Raw genomic sequence first — 19,857 nt, 5'->3', positions numbered from 1 at the left:
TGGAAAGGATTGGCTAGAAGCCAAGAAAAAAGTGGTTAGTGATTACATTGTTGGTAGAGGGCAGTAGAAAGCATTGAAAAGTTTTTCTTATACTGTTGGACTGAATCTTAGGGGAGCAACACCGGGAAGGGATAATATTCTTAAGGTTGACAGTATTCAGTTACAGCCTGAACTGGGGAAATGGCAATGGTGATGCCATTTACTACTAGGCCTTGACTGATTTAGGTCTGGAGGGAAAAAAACAAGTGTGATGAGGGTTTCTGGTTTGTACTACTGTTCATTGGCTGTGAGAACTTGAGAGGTATAGCAAGGTTGGCCAAGATTTGAGTTTTAGACACTAGCCAATGTGGATATCTGGACAGATGATGTTAGGATGCAAAGTTAGGCTTTGGATTTGGGCAGCCTGTGATTTGGGCATGTTCTGTAACCTCAATCCATTTCCTCATCTATGTTGTATCTGTCTAAGGTGGCTAAGGAGTAATACCTATAGGCCAATCACTGGATCGTGATAAACTGATGAGGACAGGATTTGTAGGCATGTAAGTGGTCACTGTAAGATTGCCCAAGAAATGAAGTGAATATTGATCATTGAAAGGAATAGAGGAAGAGGAGACTGGGAAGGAAGGAGTGAGAACTAGGGAGGGGCATGGAAGCCATAGGAATAGCATTTTGTTTGAGATTGTTAATATGAGAAGGGCAATAAAGGCGATGTAACGGCTGGGTTTGGAGGGTTTGTGTTTATAAAGTTGAACATGTTTGAATGCTGGAAAAGGAGCTCGTTGGAGGTGATGAGAAAACTGCATGGAAAGGGATCTAGAACAGAGGAGGAAGGATGTCCTTTTCATGAGGAAGAAAGAAGGAAGTCTGGATCCCCTAAGTACAGACACAGAAAATTGAGGAAGTTTCACTTTGGTTTTTGAAATTCATTGGAATTAGGAAACAATGTCATATGCTGAGAAAGTAGATTGAGGAATGTAAATTTGCAAAGGATGTAGGTTTGAAAGTGTTAGTGTAGGAAAGGGGAAAGCATTTGTCAGAATACCATTGTTGGATGTATTGTGGCTCTAGTCTGAGGGTGTCCTCTGATGAACTGGCTGAAAGTGAAAAAGCTTCAGGATGGAAGCAGCATTCAAGCTGTACAATTATTTGAAATTGGAAATTACAAGTTAGGTGGGGTCAGAGGAAAGTTTTGGAATTAGGGAGTAATCTTCATGAAGATTACTGGCAGCATGCCCTGGGTTGGAGTTGGGGTGGGCTATTAAAAATATCTGGGTACATGATAATCCACTCTGGTTGTAGAGAGTTATTAGAGATGGCACAGGGAAAACAGACTGATTTTAGAGACAGATCTAGGTTTAAATCCTACATTCAGTCTTAGGTCATTCTACTTCGTCTGAGCCTCATCTGAAAAAAAGACATTGATACCTGTCTAAAAATTGTAAGGATCAAATATGAACATAAAAGAATAAAATCTATCTTCAACACATGGTACAATATTTTTACACTTTAGACACTCAGTGATTTTTAGCTAAAGTGTGTTGTGCTAAACTGGCCCTATAGGCAAAACTGGGAAGTTGGACAGTTTGGTTTTCAGAAGGCCTCGCCCCTTTGGGCAACCTCTGACTTCCAGGTAGTTGACACTCAACTGACACCCCACTAAAGCTTGTCTTGTATTCCATTTCCTCTAATTCATGCTGTCCTTCCCTCATCTGTTGGGTGAGATCTTAGTTATCTTTAGGAAGCCTTGCCTGACCTTCCGGGCTGAATTCTTGCTTAGCTCCTACATCTTTTTTACAGACAACCTTGGGCTCACAGCTAGCTGATTTTGTTTTTAAATCCAGAATAAATCATGACTATATTTTTATAAGGAAAAATTGAGTCTAAAGGGCCCTTTGACTATCTTCCCAATTCCAGTGCCCTCTGCATAGGAAACTGCCCTTCCAGACATATACCTATGTATTTGCAATGTATGTACATAAAGATAGTTTGTTTTTAAACAAATGGTAGGTTGTATGTGTGATGCAATTTGCTCTTTCTATTAATATGTTCTAGAGAGGTTACCTAGTTAGCTCTTATTCATCTACGTAGTTCTTTTTTATGTTCTGCATAGCAATTCATAATACGGTTGATTTAACCATTCCTCTCTTGATAGGACTAACTTTATTTAACTTCTATTAAGGATGGTGCTAGTTTATTTTTTTTTACTTTTTGCTATTATAAGCAGCGCTTTAATGAATGTCTTTGTATATGCTTACTTTTCTATATATCTGTGTTTTGTCTGGGGGTCATTACCCATCAGTACAATCACTCGTTTGAAGGATGTCTTTATTTTTTATCACCTCTACGGTAAGCTCTACCAATTTAGACTTCTGTCAGCCATTGAATGAGGATACCTAATGCCTTGCAATCTTGAACTGATACCTTTTAAAATTTTGCCAATTCAGCATGTGAAAAGTATCTTTAATTTGCATTCCCTAATCCAGTGTCTGTCTGTTATTTGCCCTGGCTCTGTTTTCTATTTAGGTAGCCATTAAGGCACATCCTCACTTATAGTTATTTAAAAAAAAAAAAAAAATTCCTGAATCCCTTGCAAATTTTCTCTTTCAGATAAAGTTTTAGCATTACTTGTCAAATTACTTAAATCCTGCCATGATTTTTGGATTACACTGAATTTATAGATGTATTTAAGGACATTTTCACATCTTTACAATACCAACTCTTCCATCCAAGAACGTGGTATATCTACAATTACTTGATCTTCCATGCCCTTGAAATTTTTTTTATATAGATCTTGATAATTTCTTACTAGGTTTATTCCTAGTGATTTTAAATAGGATCAGTTTCTAATACCTTTTCTAACTGAACGTTAATGGATATTAAAAAGCTATGGATTTTGGTATGTTTATCTTGCATGTGTCCATGTTGCTGAACTCTTTTAGTTGTAATTATGTTAGTTGATTCTCTTGAGTCTTCTATGTAGATAATGATGAAAATAGCTTCTCCATAATAAAATGGTGTTACATATCAGTAGTTAAGTGAAGTTAGTCTTAGTGAAATGACAAATCCTTAGATGTTTTAATGGGCAAACATCGCAACGATGTTCAAATTACATATTATCCCCATTCCTTTCAAATAGCTGTTTTGAAGATTTCCCTCTGCCATGAGTACCAGAAAGTCTTCCCATACCTAGTCACAAGGGCCTCAAGATCATCCTAGGAAAAGGTACTCATTTTATATTTCTTGTTTAACTCTCATCCATCTCTTACAGACAACCCTGGGCCCACAGCTAGCTGATTTTTTTTTTAATCCAGAGTAAATCATGAAGACATTTTTATAAGAAAAAGTTAAGACTAAGAGGCCCTTTGATTATCTTCCAATTCCAGTACCTGTAATGTTAATGAATAGGAGTGTGGAGGTTATCTAGCCACTGACTGGTGAGAATTCCTTTTTCTTTACTGCAGTGGACTTTTTATGACAAAGTCTTAAAATTCTAATTCTGTAGCCTTTTCCATATGATCTGCAAATAATAATTCGATTTCCTATTTTGTAACATTTTTATTTGTCTTACTGTTTTGGCCAGGACCTCCAGGACCATGCTTATAATGAATGTGAGTGTCATGGTTTGGAACTGTATGTACCCCAAAATCATGTTCTTAAAGCTAACCCATTCCTGTGGGTTTGAACCCATTTTAAGTAGGATCTTTTGATGAAGCTACTTCAGTAAAGGTGTGGCACACCTCATTCAGAATGAGCCTTTATACTCATATTGGAGTCTTTATAACTGAATGAATATGGGAGCAAGAAGAGGAAATCAACGGAATCCAGAAGAGATGGGAGAGATGAGCAGATGCCACCATGTGCCTTGCCATGTTGCAGAGCACCAAGGATCACCAACAGCCGGTCTTCAGAAAGAAAGCATTGCTTGATGGTGCCTTGATTTGAACATTCTCATGGCCTCAAATGTAAGATAGTAAATTTCCATTGTCTAAAGCCAACCCACTTCATGGTATCTACTTTGAGCAGCCTAGGAAACGAAAACAGTGAACATGAGCAATCTTGTAGAACTTTGAAGATTTCTAATGTTTCCCCATGAGTTTGAAGGGTTTTGGTGGTTCCTGCCTATTAAGAAAGTTTCTTTCTATTCCTGACATGCTAAATCATGTATTTTTTTCTTGAGATAAAAATCAGTAAAAGATTTTCCAATATTGAGACATTCTTGCATTCCTGCAATATATACTATTGTTAAATTTAAAATTTTTGCATTAATGTTCAAAAGTGAAATTAACAGTTTTCTTTTCTTAGGTTGTTCTTATCCAGCTTTAGTATCAGTTGTGCAGTCATCATAAAATGATTTGAAAATTTTTTTTATAAACTTTGGAAAGTATAACATAGGACCTAAATATTTTCTAAAAGTATGGAGGACTCACCTGCTATAAATTGTTCTGGGACCAACACCTTTGAGTAGATCTTTGACAATCTTTTCCCCTCTCTTGTCTGACTTTATTGGTCTCTTCAGGTTTTAAACTCCTGTACTCAATTTTGACACTTCCTGTTTTCCTGAAAAATAATTTGATCTATATTATCAAATTTATTGATATAAAATATCCTTATTTTATACATCACCATGTCTGAAGGGACTTGTCCTTTTTCTTGTACTAATTATTGTTTATGTGTACTTTTTCTCTCTTTTACTTGAAGCATGAAAGTTAAACTTTTTACTGGTCTTTCGTAAGAACCAGTTATTGTAGTTTGTCTGAGTTGCTATGGCAAATGCCACACAATGGGTTGGCTTAAACAACAAGAATTTACTGGGCTCATGGTTTTAGAGGCCAGAAGTCCCAAATTAAGGCATCGTCAGAGCCATGCTTTCTCTTGGCGTCTATAGCAATCTGGTAATGGCAGTCCTGAGTCTACACCTTAACTGATAATACATTTTGAAAGGTCCAGTTTATAAACGGTTCATGTAGATTAAGAACTTATTTTTTATTGAGGTATAGAATTCATTCTACCACACCCACTTTTAGTTTATTATTTCCTTTTTAGCCTTATTTCATTATTCTTCCTTCCAATTTATTGTTTCTATCTTTACAGATTCATTCCTTATAATTTATTTGTGAATATTTTGTTATTTTTTTAGTTTTTGGATAATAAGCCTGTCATGGTCAGGTTCATGTGTCAACTTGGCCAAGTGGTGGTACCTGTTTGTCTGGTTGGGCAAGTGCTGGCCTGTCTGTTGCAATGAGGACATTTCATTAATTAAATCATGATCATGTCAGCTGCATCCACAGCTGATTCCATTTGTAATCAGCCAAGGGGCGTGTCTTCTGCAATGAATGATGCTTAATCTAATCACTGGCAGCCTTTTAAGGAGGATTTAGAAGAGACAGGGTATCTTCCTGCTTCGGCCGGTGAGCCTCTCCTGTGGAGTTCGTCCAGACCCTCCATCGGAATCATCGGCTTCACAGTCTGCCCTGCACATTTTTGGACTCTGTGTTTCCACAGTCATGTGAGACACTTTTATAAATCTTGTATTTGCAAGTGTTCCCTGTTGATTCTGTTTCTCTAGAGAACCCTAACTAATACAACTTGGTACCAGGAGTGGTTCTTAAGAAACAGAATCTTAAAAATGGGTTTTTATGATTGGTTTTCTACTCTGACTGAACTCAAAGGCACTAAGGACTCTGATTCCCATATTCAGAATGATGCTGCCAATCCATGGAGTAAGTTGGCAAAAGAGATAGTCAAAATATCACCATTCAGTTCTCCTAATGCTTCACTTGTGTGAAGCCAGGCTCTGGGGGTGATGTTTTTGACACCGTTACAGTTTTGTGGAAATAAAAGATATAGAGACATTGGCTGCTTGTTGTTAGATACACCGGATACATTAATGAGTGAAAGGGATGGGATTAAGGTTCAAACAAGAAGCTCAAGTGCCGTCTGAAAGATGTAGAAGTTTCTAAGAGTATCCTGAAGGAAAATCTTATTTCCTATAGCCATAGACTTGAGATCTCTGAAAATCAGACTCAGAATCTTATTGTTAGAGTAGCAACTTTACAACGTAAACTGAAATCTCAATGTTGCATGGTGTCTACCGTTAAAGTGAGGGCACTGATTGGAAAGAAGTGGGACCCTGAAAAATGGGATGGTGACATATGGATTGATAATGATGTCAGGGGTGAGGTTGAAACCCTAGGTCATGTTGAGTCTTCTCTAGATAACCCTGTAATAGTCTGCCCTGAGGACATAGCCACCTTACCTCCAGCCTGCCTTGAGGAGTTGGCCACCAAACCTCCTCCTGAAAGGATTAATCCTAGAGTGATTAATCCTGTTTCACCAGATGAAACTGTAAATGAATACCCTGAAACAAATGGCTTGGAAGATATTTCTAATTCTTTTCGTGACCTACCCCCACCACCCCTCATTTCTTTCAGACCCATAACTAGACTATAGTCCCAACAGGCCCCTAAAGGCGAAGTACAAAGTATCACACATGAGGAGGTACATTATACTCCAAAAGAACTGTGTGAGTTTTCCAATTTATATAGACAGAAATCAGGGGACTATATGTAGCAATGGATTTTAAGGGTGTGGGATAATAGTGGGAGGAGTATAAGGCTGGATCAGGCTGAATTTATTGATATGGGTCCACTAAGCAGAGATTCTGCAATCAATGTTATAGCTTGAGGGGTTAGAAGAGGTATTAACAGTTTGTTTGGATGGTTGGTTGAAACATGGTGTGCTGGTTTGAAAGGAAGTATGCCCCCTAAGAAAAGTCATGTTTTAATATAAATCCCATTTCATAATGGTAGAATAATCCCTATTCAATACTGTATATTTGAAACTGTAATGAGATCATCTCCCTGGTTGATGTGATTTAGTTAAGAATGGTTGTTAAAACGGATTAGGGGATGACATGTCTCCACTCATTTGAGTGGGTCTTGATTAGTTTCTGAAGTCCTATAAAAGAGGAAATATTTTGGAGAGAGATTCAGAGAGAGCAACACTACAAAGCAGAGAATCCACCAGCCAGCGACCTTTGGAGATGAAGAAGGAAGACGCCTCCCGGGGAGCTTCATGAAATAGGAAGCCAGGAGAGAAAGCTAGCAGATGACACCGTATTCGCCATGTGCCCTTCCAGCTGAGACAGAAGCCCTGACTGTGTTCGCCATGTGCCTTCTCACTTGAAAGAGAAACCCTGAACTTCTTCGGCCTACTTGAACCAAGGTATCTTTCCTTAGATGCCTTAGATTGGACATCCTATAGACTTGTTTTAATTGGGACATTTTCTCGGACTTAGAACTGTAAACTAGCAACTCATTAAATTCCCCCTTTTTAAAAGCTATTCCGTTTCTGGTATATTGCATTCCAGCAGCCAGCAAACTAGAACACATGGATCAAGAGGTGGCTGACATTACCTGAGGTTGAAATGCTAGAACTGCCCTGGTATAGTGTAGAAGAGGGGATCCAGAGGCTTAGAGAGATTGGAATGTTAGAATGGATTTATCATGCAAAGCCTACTCTTACAACCCAGGAATGTCTGGAAGATACACCTTTTACCAGAACAGTGAGAAATAAATCTGAGACTAGCATCATCATCCCTGAAGAGCTCTGTAGTTGCACTTCTCTGTAGGTTAGATACTACTGTAGGAACAGCTGTCACTGAACTGGAATCATTAAACACAACGGGGATGACTGGATCCTGAGCTGGCAGAAGCCAGGTGGCAGCACTTAATTTCCAAAGACAGAGTGGATGTGGCTATTATAATAGACAGCAAACTCAAAGCAAGAGTCAGAATAGTCTGACTCACAGAGATTAGTGGCATTGGCTAGTAACTCATGGGGTACCTAGAAATACAATAGATGGGCAGTCTACTAAAACTTGTTCAAGCTGTATAAACTAAAAGAGTTCTAGGTCAAGTGAACAGAAGTCTAACCTGAATTACAAAAACATAGAGTCACACCCCTTAATCAATTCCAGACTTAAGACAGTTTACAGACCCAGAGCCCCTTGAATGAAGGGGAGGCTAGGTCCCTTTGGGGAAGAATCCTGTTACACTACCACAAATTCATACTGTTAATCTTCTTCCAAGCCTTCCCCAAGGAGACCGACGGCCTTTCACCATGGTAAATGTGCATTGGGGAAAAGGAAATGATCAGATATTTGGGGGATTATTAGACACTGGTTCAGAAGTGACATTAATTCCAGGGGACCCAAGATATCACTCTGGTCCACCAGTCAGAGTGGGGGCTTATGGAGGCCAGGTGATCAATGGGGTTTCAGCTCAGGTCCATCTCACAGTGGGTCCAGTGGGCCCCTGGGCCCATTCTGTAGTTATTTCCCCAGTTCCAGAATGTATAATTGGCATAGACATACTGAACAACTGGCAGAATCCTCACGTTGGTTCTCTAACTCATGCAGTGAGGGCTACTATGGTGGGAATGGCCAAGTGGAAGCCATTAGAACTGTCCCTACCTAGCAAAATAGTAAATCAGAAGCAATATTGGATTCCTGGAGGGATTGCAGAGATTACTGCCACTGTTAAGGTCTTGGAAAAAGCAGGGGTGGCGATTCCCACCACATCCCCATTCAACTCTCCTATTTGGCCTGTGCAGAAAACAGATGGGTCTTGGAGGATGACAGTGGATTATCGTAAACTCATCCAGGTGGTAACTCCAGTTGCAGCTGCTGTTCCAGATGTGGTATCATTGCTTGAGCAAATCAATACATCCCCTGGTACCTGGTATACAGCTATTGATCTGGCAAATGCTTTTTTCTCAATAGCTGTTAGTAAGGACCACCAGAAACAGTTTGCTTTCAGCTGGCAAGGTCAGCAGTATACTTTCAATTTCCTACCTCAGGGGTATATCAACTCTCCAGCCCTATGTCATAATCTTGTTCGCAGAGACCTTGATCGTTTCTCCCTCCCACAAGACATCACATTGGCCCATTATATTGATGATATCATGTTGATTAGACCTAGTGAGCAAAAAGTAGCAACTGCTGTAGACTTACTGGTAAGACATTTGCATGTCAGAGGATGGGAGGTAAATCTATCAAAAATACACGGGCCTTCCACCTCAGTGAAATATCTGGGTGTCTAGTGGTGTGGGGCATGTCGAGATACCCCTTCTAAGGTGAAGGATAAGTTGCTGCAATTACTCCTACGACCAAAAACAGGCACAATGCCTAGTTGGTCTCTTTGGATTTTGGCAACAACATATTCCTCATTTGGGTGTGGGCTGGTTTGAAAGGATGTAGGTTCCCTAGAAAAGCCATGTTTTAATCAAAATCCCTTTTCGTAAAGACAGAATAACCCCTATTCAATACTATATGTTTGAATCTGTGATTAGATCATCTTCGTGGAGATGTAACCCAATCAAGAGTAGTTGTTAAACTGGATTAGGGGAGATGTGTCTCCACCTATTTGGGTGGGTCTTGATTAGTTTCTGGAGTCCTATAAAAGAGGAAACATTTTGGAGAATGAAGGTGATTCAGAGAGAGCAGAGAATGCTGCAGCACCACGAAGCAGAGTCCATCAGCCAGAGCTTTGGAGATGAAGAAGGAAAATGTGTCCCGGGAGCTTCATATAACAGGAAGCCAGGAGTGAAAGCTAGCAGATGACACTGCTTGCCATGTGCCCTTCCAGCCAAGGGAGAAAACACACTGTGTTCACCATGTGCTTTCTCAGATGATAGAGAAATCCTGAACTTCATCGGCCTTCTTGAATCAAGGTATTTTTCCTTGGATGCCTTTGACTGGACATTTCTATAGACTTGTTTAATTGGAATATTTTCTTGGCCTTAGAACTGTAAACTAGCAACTCACTAAATTCCTCTTTTTAAAAGCCATTCCATTTCTGGTATATTGCATTCCAGCAGCCAGCAAACTAGAACAGGGTGTGCTACTCTGGCCCATTTATTGAGTGACCAGAAAAGCTGCTAATTTTGAGTGGGGACCTGAACAAAACAGGCTCTGCAACAGGTCCAGGCTGCTGTACAAGCTGCTCTGCCACTTGAGCCATATGAAGCAGCAGATCCAATGGTGCTGGAAATGTCAGTGACAAATAGAGATGCTGTTTGGAGCCTTTGGCAGGCCCCTATAGGAGAATCACAACGCAGACCCGTAGGATTTTGGAGCAAAGCCTCACCAACTGCTGCAGATATCTACACTCTCCTTTTGAGAAACAGCTTTTGGCCTGCTACTGGGCCTTAGTAGAGACTGAACGCTTAACCTTGGGCCACCAAGTTATCATGAAACCTGAGTTGCCCATCATGAGCTGGGTGTTGTCTGACCCACCAAGCCATAAAGTTGGGCACATGCAGTAGCACTCTATTACAAAATGGAAATGGTATATACAAGATAGGGCCAGAGCAACTCCTGAAGGCACAGGTAAGTTACATGAGGAAGTGGCCCAAATGCCCATGGTCTCCACTCCTGCCACATTACCTTCTCTTTCCCAGATCAGAGCTGTGGCCTCTTGGGGAGTTCCTTACAGTGCATTGACTGAGGAAGAGAAAACTTGGGCCTCGTTTACAGATGGTTCAGTATAATATGCAGGTACCACCCGAAAGTGGACAGCTGCAACACTATAACATGCCAGCAACATGGTGGCAGGTTGATTACATTGGATCACTCCCTTCATGGAAGGGGCAGCGATTTGTTCTAACTGGAATAGACACATACTCTGGATATGGGTTTGCTTTCCCTGCATGCAATGCTTCTGCCAAAACTACCATCCGTGGGTTTACAGCATGCCTATCCATCGTCATGGTAATCCACAGCATTGCTTCTTATCAAGGAACACACTTCACAGCAAATGAAGCACAGGAATGGGCACATGGTCATGAAATTTTCTGGTCTTACAATGTTCCCCATCATCCAGAAGCAGTTGGATTGATAGAATGGTGAAATGGTTAAGAATGTTTGTGTGTGTTTGTTGTTTGATCAATAAAAATTTTTAAAAAGTCTATTTTATCTGATATTACTGTAGTTTACTCCTGCTTTCTTTTCGTTACAGCTTGCATTGAAGATCTTTTTCCATCCTTTCACTTTCAATATAATTGTGTCCTTAGGTCTAAGATTTGTCTCCATTTAGATGGATTATATTTTTAAATCCATTCTGCCAATCGGTGTCTTTTTTGGGGGGGGGGATTACATGGGCCAGGAATTGAACCCAGGTGTCCCATATGGAAGGCGAGCATTCTACCACAGAACCACCTGTGTACCCCCTATCTGTATCTCTGAATTGGTGAGTTTGGTCCATTAACATTGAAAGAAATTATTGTCAAAGCAGTTCTTGAATCTACCATCTTATTCTTTAGTTTTTATTTCTCAGATCTATATATTATTTTCCCTCTCTCTCCTTTTATCCTTTAAATTACCATTACTGGCACTTTTTAATTCTGTGTCCTCCTCCAGATCTCCCTTCCCCTGTCTTTTTTTTCAGCTGACAGGACTCCCTTAAGTATTTTTTATATGGCAGTTCTCTTGTTGACTAGTACTCTCATTCTTTGCTTGTCTTTGAAGATTTTAATCTTTCCCGCTGTTTTGAAGGAAAACTTGGCTGGATAAAGAATTCTAGGCTGGAAGACTTTCTCATTCAGGATCTTAAATATATTACACCACTGCCTTCTTGCTTCCATGGTGCCTGTTGAGTAGTTTGAACTCAGTCTTATGTATTTTGCTCTTATATGTAGTAATAGCTTTTCTTGTGCTGCTTTCAGGACTTTGTTTCTTTTCAACATTTGACAGTTTGATTAGATGTGTCTTGGAGTAGGCCTATTTGGATTTATTCCATTTGGAGTTCATTGCACTTCTGTGATTTGCATGTTTCTGTCTTTTATAAGGTTTGGGAAGTTTTCCCTGATTATATCTTCAACTAACTCTCCTAGCCCTTTATCTTCTCTTCTCCTTCTGGGACACCAATGATCCTTAATGTGTGCGCCTCTTCTTGTCCATCATTTCCCTAATATTCAGGCCCATTTTTTCCCATCCTTCTTGCCATTTGTTCTTTTGTGCGCTCTAATTCAATTGTTCTGTTTTCTACCTTATTCTTCCTTCTGCTTCTTTGAATCTGCTATGATGTGTGTGCTTGTTTGAAAGGATGTATGGACCCTAGAAAAGCCATGTTTTAATCAAAATCCCATTTCATAAAGGAAGAATAATCCCTATTCAATACTGTATGTTTGAATCTATAATTAGATCATCTTCCTGGAGACGTAACCCAATCAAGAGTTGTTGTTAAACTGGATTAGGGGAGATGTGTCTCCAGCCATTTGGGTGGGTCTTTGACTGGTTTACTGGAGTCCTATAAAAGAGGAAACATTTTGGAGAATGAGAGATCTCTGAGAGAGCAGAGAATGACATAGCCATGAGAAGCAGAGTCTACTAGCCAGCAAACTTTGGAGATGAAGAAGGAAAATATCTCCTGGGGAGCTTCATGAAACAGGAAGCCAGGCAAGAAAGCTGGCAGATGACACCATGTTCACCATGTGCCCTTCCAGCCGAGAGAGAAGCCCTGACTATGTTCACCATGTGCCTTCTCACTTGAGAAACTCTGAACATCATCAGCCTTCTTGAACCAAGGTATCTTTCTCTGGATGCCTTTGATTGGGCATTTCTAGAGACTTGTTTTAATTGGGACATTCTTTTGGCCTTAGAACTGTAAACTAGCAACTTACTAAATTCCCCTTTTCAAAAGCCATTCCATTCCTGGTATATTACATTCCGGCAGCTAGCAACTAGAACAATGTTGTCTCTAGAACATTTTTATTTTGGTCTACTGTATATTTTATCTCTGTGAGATTTGCCATTTTTCTATTTAATTTGTTGGATTTTTCTTGATGCTCTTTCAGTGTCTTCCTGATATCCTTTATTTCTTTATAAATATCCTTGAATAGATGTTCCATATTCTGTGCCCCCTTCAGAGTTTTGATTTGGTTGCTTGGCTGGGCCATTTCTGCTTGGATCTTCACATGCTTTTTGATTTTCTGTTGTGTTCAATACGGTTATTTTGCAAGTTGGTTTCCTTGTCTTAAGTTCTGTATGTACTTGATTTTGTGTTGAAGGTTTCCTTTTACACTTGGTTTGTCAGTTATTCCCGACCCAAATAAGGCTCAGCTGAGACCTCATGTAGGGGGTACAATTCAACTTGAAGGTCTATTAAAAGCCAGGCGGGGTGCATGGGTACTTCAGTGGCAGAATGCCCACCTGCCATGCAGAAGACCCGGGCTTGACTCTAGCCCATGTAACCCCCAAAAAGAGAAAGATAGAAAAAATAAAATAAAATAAAATAGAAATATAATAATAATATGAAACAACAAGAACAAAAAAAAACAATCTCAACAGTAGTAGGCCCCAGTGTCAGAAGGAGAAACCCCAAAATATATTGGGAATGAACTCAGACTGCGCCCATAGAAGAGAGAGAAAAAAAATAAAATAAAATACATAATATATATAAAATAAGAAAAAAATAATGAACCAATAAAATATTTATATAAAATACATGTAAAAGTAAAAAATAAAACCAACAACAATGATGCTACTAATAAAAGAATACATGCAGAAAAATATATTGAAAAAAACAAGGAAAAAAAAAAACCCAGGCAGACAGGGAGCTTGCCTGCCTGCACTTACTCCTTCTCATCAGCAGGTGGTGCTCCAGAGGCACCTCCTCCCCTCAGGCCTGCCCCTGTACTGCAGTGATGGCTGGAGATGGTATGCACGGCAAAGGTGCTGCTTCCCACTCGCAGTGATGGGACAGCTGGTCCCAGCACATGGGACAGGGATGTGAACAGCACCCAGCGGGATCAGCTGACCTGCAGCACCCAGCAGATCTACCACATACTGTGCCTGCCAGGATGGCTATTACTGGAACCTAGCTGTGCAACTGCTCTCAGCACCTGGGGACGCAGCTTTCGTGCTGGACAGCCATTCCTGCCTCCAGGCTCCCAGTGGGCGCTGCCAGCTGCCGAGCCACTCAGGGAGGTGACCCCAGTTAGCAACTGAGGCAGGCTGAAGTAGAGGGACAGTCAGTTCCCTCCTATCTGCACCTCCCCGTGCCCGGTAGCCTGCCCCCAGTGATGATTGTGGTCAATCCAACCCACCTAGCTCCCCTCATTTCAATCCTCCTGCTTCTTTCCTCCTCCCAACCCCCCTGGAGACCGTCCTTGATTACTCACACCCCAAGACCACAGTCCCGGTCATTCTCTCCCCATCCCCTGTCTTGTCCCATGGGGTAGGGATGAACTCCACTCTGTTCTGCCATCTTCCCTGAAGTGTCTTATAGTTTGTACTGTTCAGGTTTTAACTCTATTCTCAGATTTATCTCTAAACAGTTCTTTCTTTTGTTGCTAATATGAATAGTACATTTCCAATTGTTTATTGCTAGTATATAGAAATACCACTGAAATTTTTATATTGATCTTGTATCCTGCAACCTCCCAAACTCACTTATTTGTTCTAGCAACACTTTTGTAGATTCCATTAGGTATCTACATTGAGAATAATGTCATTTGAAAATAACCATTTTTCTTCTTCTTTTCTAATTCTGCATGCCTTTTATTTCTTTTTCTTGTCTTACTGTACTGACTAGCCTGACATTGGCCAGGTGAGGGACTTTTGGCCCCAGCCACTTTTATTTTGCTGATACACTGAACAATTCCCTGGTAGCTGAAATGGCCAGACTTCCCATCTCTTCTGTTCATTTTTAGCTGCCTCTAGAGTGAGCCCCTCAGAGAATGCACCCAGATTTCTCCTCTGACTGCCCATGATTCCAGTCCTTATTCTCCCAATTTGGAGTTTTATAGGTGGGCCTACCAAAGCTCTTTAATTTCTTTAGCCTGCATCATAATACCCAATACAGGCACTGCAGATCCTCTTTTATTCCCCTCTACTTAGCCCTAATTGTATTAACTGCCTGATATTATTTAGAATTTAAGAGAGGGGATGGAATCACAGAACTTATGGAAGTGAAGGATAAAGTAGAAAAGATGGAAAAAACAATGGATACATACAATGATAGATTTAAAGAGACAGAAGATAGAATTAGTGATTTGGAGGATGGAACATCTGAATTCCAAAAAGAAACAGAAACTATAGGGAAAAGAATGGAAAAATTTGAACAGGGGATCAGGGAACTGAAGGACAATTTGAACCACACAAATATACGTGTTGTGGGTGTCCCAGAAGGAGAAGAGAAGGGAAAAGGAGGAGAAAAACTAATGGAAGAAATTATCACTGAAAATTTTCCAACTCTTATGAAAGACCTAAAATTACAGATCCAAGAAGTGCAGCGCACCCTAAAGAGAATAGACCCAAATAGGCGTTCTCCAAGACACTTACTAGTTAGAATGTCAGAGATCAAAGAGAAAGAGAGGATCTTGAAAGCAGCAAGAGAAAAACAATCCATCACATACAAGGGAAACCCAATAAGACTACGTGTAGATTTCTCAGCAGAAACCATGGAAGCTAGAAGACAGTGGGATGATATATTTAAATTACTAAAAGAGAAAAACTGCCAACCAAGACTTCTATATCCAGCAAAATTGTCCTTCAAAAATGAGGGAGAAATTAAAACATTTTCAGACAAAAAGTCACTGAGAGAATTTGTGACCAAGAGACCAGCTCTGCAAGAAATACTAAAGGGAGCACTAGAGTCAGATACGAAAAGACAGAAGAGAGAGGTATGGAGAAGAGTGTAGAAAGAAGGAAAGTCAGATATGATATATATATAATACAAAAGGCAAAATGGTAGAGGAAAATATTATCCAAACAGTAATAACACTAAATGTTAATGGACTGAATTCCCCAATCAAAAGACAGACTGGCAGAACGGATTAAAAAACAGGATCCTTCTATATGCTGTCTACAGGAAACACATCTTAGACCCAAAGATAAACATAGGTTGAAAGTGAAAGGTTGGGAAAAGATATTTCATGCAAATAACAACCAGAAAAGGGCAGGAGTAGCTATACTAATATCCAACAAATTAGACTTCAAATGTAAAACAGTTAAAAGAGACAAAGAAGGACACTATCTACTAATAAAGGGAACAATTAAACAAGAAGACATAACAATCATAAATATTTATGCAACGAACCATAATGCCCCAAAATATGTGAGGAATACACTGCAAACACTGAAAAGGGAAATAGACACATATACCACAATAGTTGGAGACTTCAATTCAACACTCTCATCAACGGACAGAACATCTAGACAGAGGATCAATAAAGAAGTAGAGAATCTGAATATTACTATAAATGAGCTAGACTTAACAGACATTTACAGGACATTACATCCCACAACAGCAGGATACACCTTTTTCTCAAGTGCTCATGGATCATTCTCAAAGATAGACCATATGCTGGGTCACAAAGCAAGTCTTAACAAATTTAAAAAGATTGAAATCATACACAACACTTTCTCGGATCATAAAGGAATGAAGTTGGAAATCAATAATAGGCGGAGTGCCAGAAAATTCACAAATACGTGGAGGCTCAACAACACACTCTTAAACAACGAGTGGGTCAAAGAAGAAATTGCAAGAGAAATTAGTAAATACCTTGAGGTGAATGAAAACGAAAACACAACATATCAAAACTTATGGGACGCAGCAAAGGCAGTGCTAAGAGGGAAATTTATTGCCCTAAATGCCTATATCAGAAAAGAAGAAAAGGCAAAAATGCAGGAATTAACTGTCCACTTGGAAGAACTGGAGAAAGAACAGCAAACGAATCCCAAAGCAAGCAAAAGGAAAGAAATAACAAAGATTAGAGCAGAAATAAATGAAATTGAAAACATGGAAACAATAGAGAAAATCAATAAGACCAGAAGTTGGTTCTATGAGAAAATCAATAAGATTGATGGGCCCTTAGCAAGACTGACAAAAAGAAGAAGAGAGAGGATGCAAATAAATAAGATCAGAAATGGAAGAGGAGACATAACTACTGACGTCACAGAAATAAAGGAGGTAATAACAGGATACTATGAACAACTTTACGCTAATAAATACAACAATTTAGATGAAATGGACGGGTTCCTGGAAAGACATGAACAACCAACTTTGACTCAAGAAGACATAGATTACCTCAACAAACCAATCACAAGTAAAGAAATTGAATCAGTCATTCAAAAGCTTCCTAAAAAGAAAAGTCCAGGACCAGACGGCTTCACATGTGAATTCTATCAAACATTCCAGAAAGAATTAGTACCAACTCTCCTCAAACTCTTCAAAAAAATCGAAGTGGAGGGAAAACTACCTAATTCATTCTATGAAGCCAACATCACCCTCATACCAAAACCAGGCAAAAATATTACAAAAAAAGAAAACTACAGATCAATCTCTCTAATGAATATAGATGCAAAAATCCTCAATAAAATTCTAGCAAATCGTATCCAACAACACATTAAAAGAATTATACATCATGACCAAGTAGGATGCATCCCAGGTATGCAAGGATGGTTCAACATAAAATCAATTAATATAATACACCATATCAACAAATCAAAGCAGAAAAATCACATGATCATCTCAATTGATGCAGAGAAGGCACTTGACAAGATTCAACATCCTTTCCTGTTGAAAACACTTCAAAAGATAGGAATACAAGGGAACTTCCTTAAAATGATAGAGGGAATATATGAAAAACCCACAGCTAATATCATCCTCAATGGGGAAAAACTGAAAACTTTCCCCCTAAGATCAGGAACAAGACAAGGATGTCCATTATCACCACTATTATTCAACATTGTGTTGGAGGCTCTAGCCAGAGCAATTAGATAAGAAAAAGAAATACAAGGCATCAAAATTGGAAAGGAAGAAGTAAAACTATCACTGTTTGCAGACGATATGATACTATACGTCAAAAACCCGGAAAAATCCACAACAAAACTACTAGAGCTAATAAATGAGTACAGCAATGTAGCAGGTTACAAGATCAACATTCAAAAATCTGTATCATTTCTATACACTAGTAAGGAACAAGCTGAGGGGGAAATCAAGAAACGAATCCCATTTACAATTGCAACTAAAAGAATAAAATACCTAGGAATAAATTTAACTAAAGAGACAAAAAACCTATATAAAGAAAACTACAAAAAACTGCTAAAAGAAATCACAGAAGACCTAAATAGATGGAAGAGCATACCGTGTTCATGGACTGGAAGACTAAATATAGTTAAGATGTCAATCCTACCTAAATTGATCTACAGATTCAATGCAATACCAATCAAAATCCCAACAACTTATTTTTCAGAAATAGAAAAACCAATAAGCAAATTTATCTGGAAGGGCAGGGTGCCCCGAATTGCTAAAAACTTCTTGAGGAAAAAAAAACGAAACTGGAGGTCTCGTGCTGCCTGACTTTAAGGCATATTATGAAGCCACAGTGGTCAAAACAGCATGGTATTGGCATAAAGATAGATATATCAACCAATGGAATCGAATAGAGTGCTCAGATATAGACCCTCTCATCTATGGACATCTGATCTTTGATAAGGCAGTCAAGCCAACTCACCTGGGACAGAACAGTCTCTTCAATAAATGGTGCCTAGAGAACTGGATATCCATATGCAAAAGAATGAAAGAGGACCCGTATCTCACACCTTATACAAAAGTTAACTCAAAATGGATCAAGGATCTAAACATTATGTCTAAGACCATAATAAAGTTAGAGGAAAATGTAGGGAGATATCTTATGAAACTTACAATTGGAGGCGGTTTTATGGACCTTAAACCTCAAGCAAGAGCACTGAAGAAGGAAATAAATAAATGGGAGCTCCTCAAAATTAAACACTTCTGTGCATCAAAGAACTTCATCAAGAAAGTAGAAAGACAGCCTACACAATGGGAGACAATATTTGGAAATGACATATCAGATAAAGGTCTAGTATCTAGAATTTATAAAGAGATTGTCCAACTCAACAACAAAAAGACAGCCAACCCAATTACAAAATGGGAAAAAGACTTGAACAGACACCTCTCAGAAGAGGAAATATAAATGGCCAAAAGGCACATGAAGAGATGCTCAATGTCCCTGGCCATTAGAGAAATGCAAATCAAAACCACAATGAGATATCATCTCACACCCACCAGAATGGCCATTATCAACAAAATAGAAAATGACAAGTGCTGGAGAGGATGTGGAGAAAGAGGCACACTTATCCACTGTTGGTGGGAATGTCAAATGTTGCAACCATTGTGGAAGGCAGTTTGGCAGTTCCTCAAAATGCTGAATATAGAATTGCCATACGACCCAGCAATACCATTTCTGGGTATCTACTCAAAGGACTTAAGGGCAAAGACACAAACGGACATTTGCACACTAACGTTTATAGCAGCGTTATTTACAATTGCAAAGAGATGGAAACAGCCAAAATGTCCATCAACAGACGAGTGGCTAAACAAACTGTGGTATATACATACGATGGAATATTATGCAGCTTTAAGACAGAATAAACTTATGAAGCATGTAATAACATGGATGGACCTAGAGAACATTATGCTGAGTGAGTCTAGCCAAAAACTAAAGGACAAATACTGTATGGTCCCACTGATGTGAACCGACATTCGAGAATAAACTTGGAATATGTCATTGGTAACAGAGTCCAGCAGGAGTTAGAAACAGGGTAAGATAATGGGTGATTGGAGCTGAAGGGATACAGACTGTGCAACAGGACTAGATACAAAAACTCAAAAATGGACCGCACAATAATACCTACTTGTAAAGTAATCATGTTAAAACACTGAATGAAGTTGCATCTGAGCTATAGGTTTTTTTTTTTTGTCTGTCTGTTTGTCTTTTTTTTTGTACTATTATTATTATTTTTATTTTTTCTTTATATTAATATTCTAT

At 39.2% G+C, this 19,857-nt stretch overlaps 1 long non-coding RNA gene across 2 annotated transcripts in view; it reads right to left on the bottom strand.

Annotated features, from left to right (window-relative positions):
- Positions 1 to 19,857, bottom strand: part of LOC143657392 (uncharacterized) — a 115,361-nt gene that overhangs the window by 66,617 nt on the left and 28,887 nt on the right. For both annotated transcript variants that reach the window (XR_013162841.1, XR_013162842.1), the window contains exon 2: positions 4,428 to 4,557. This is a non-coding gene — a long non-coding RNA (uncharacterized LOC143657392). The remainder of the gene's footprint in view (positions 1 to 4,427; positions 4,558 to 19,857) is intronic.

The sequence above is a fragment of the Tamandua tetradactyla genome, chromosome 15 (genome assembly GCF_023851605.1).
Source record: "Tamandua tetradactyla isolate mTamTet1 chromosome 15, mTamTet1.pri, whole genome shotgun sequence".
Taxonomy (NCBI): domain Eukaryota; kingdom Metazoa; phylum Chordata; class Mammalia; order Pilosa; family Myrmecophagidae; genus Tamandua; species Tamandua tetradactyla.
Note: the sequence above shows the minus strand (reverse complement) of the source record. Positions and strands in the feature narration are given on the sequence as shown.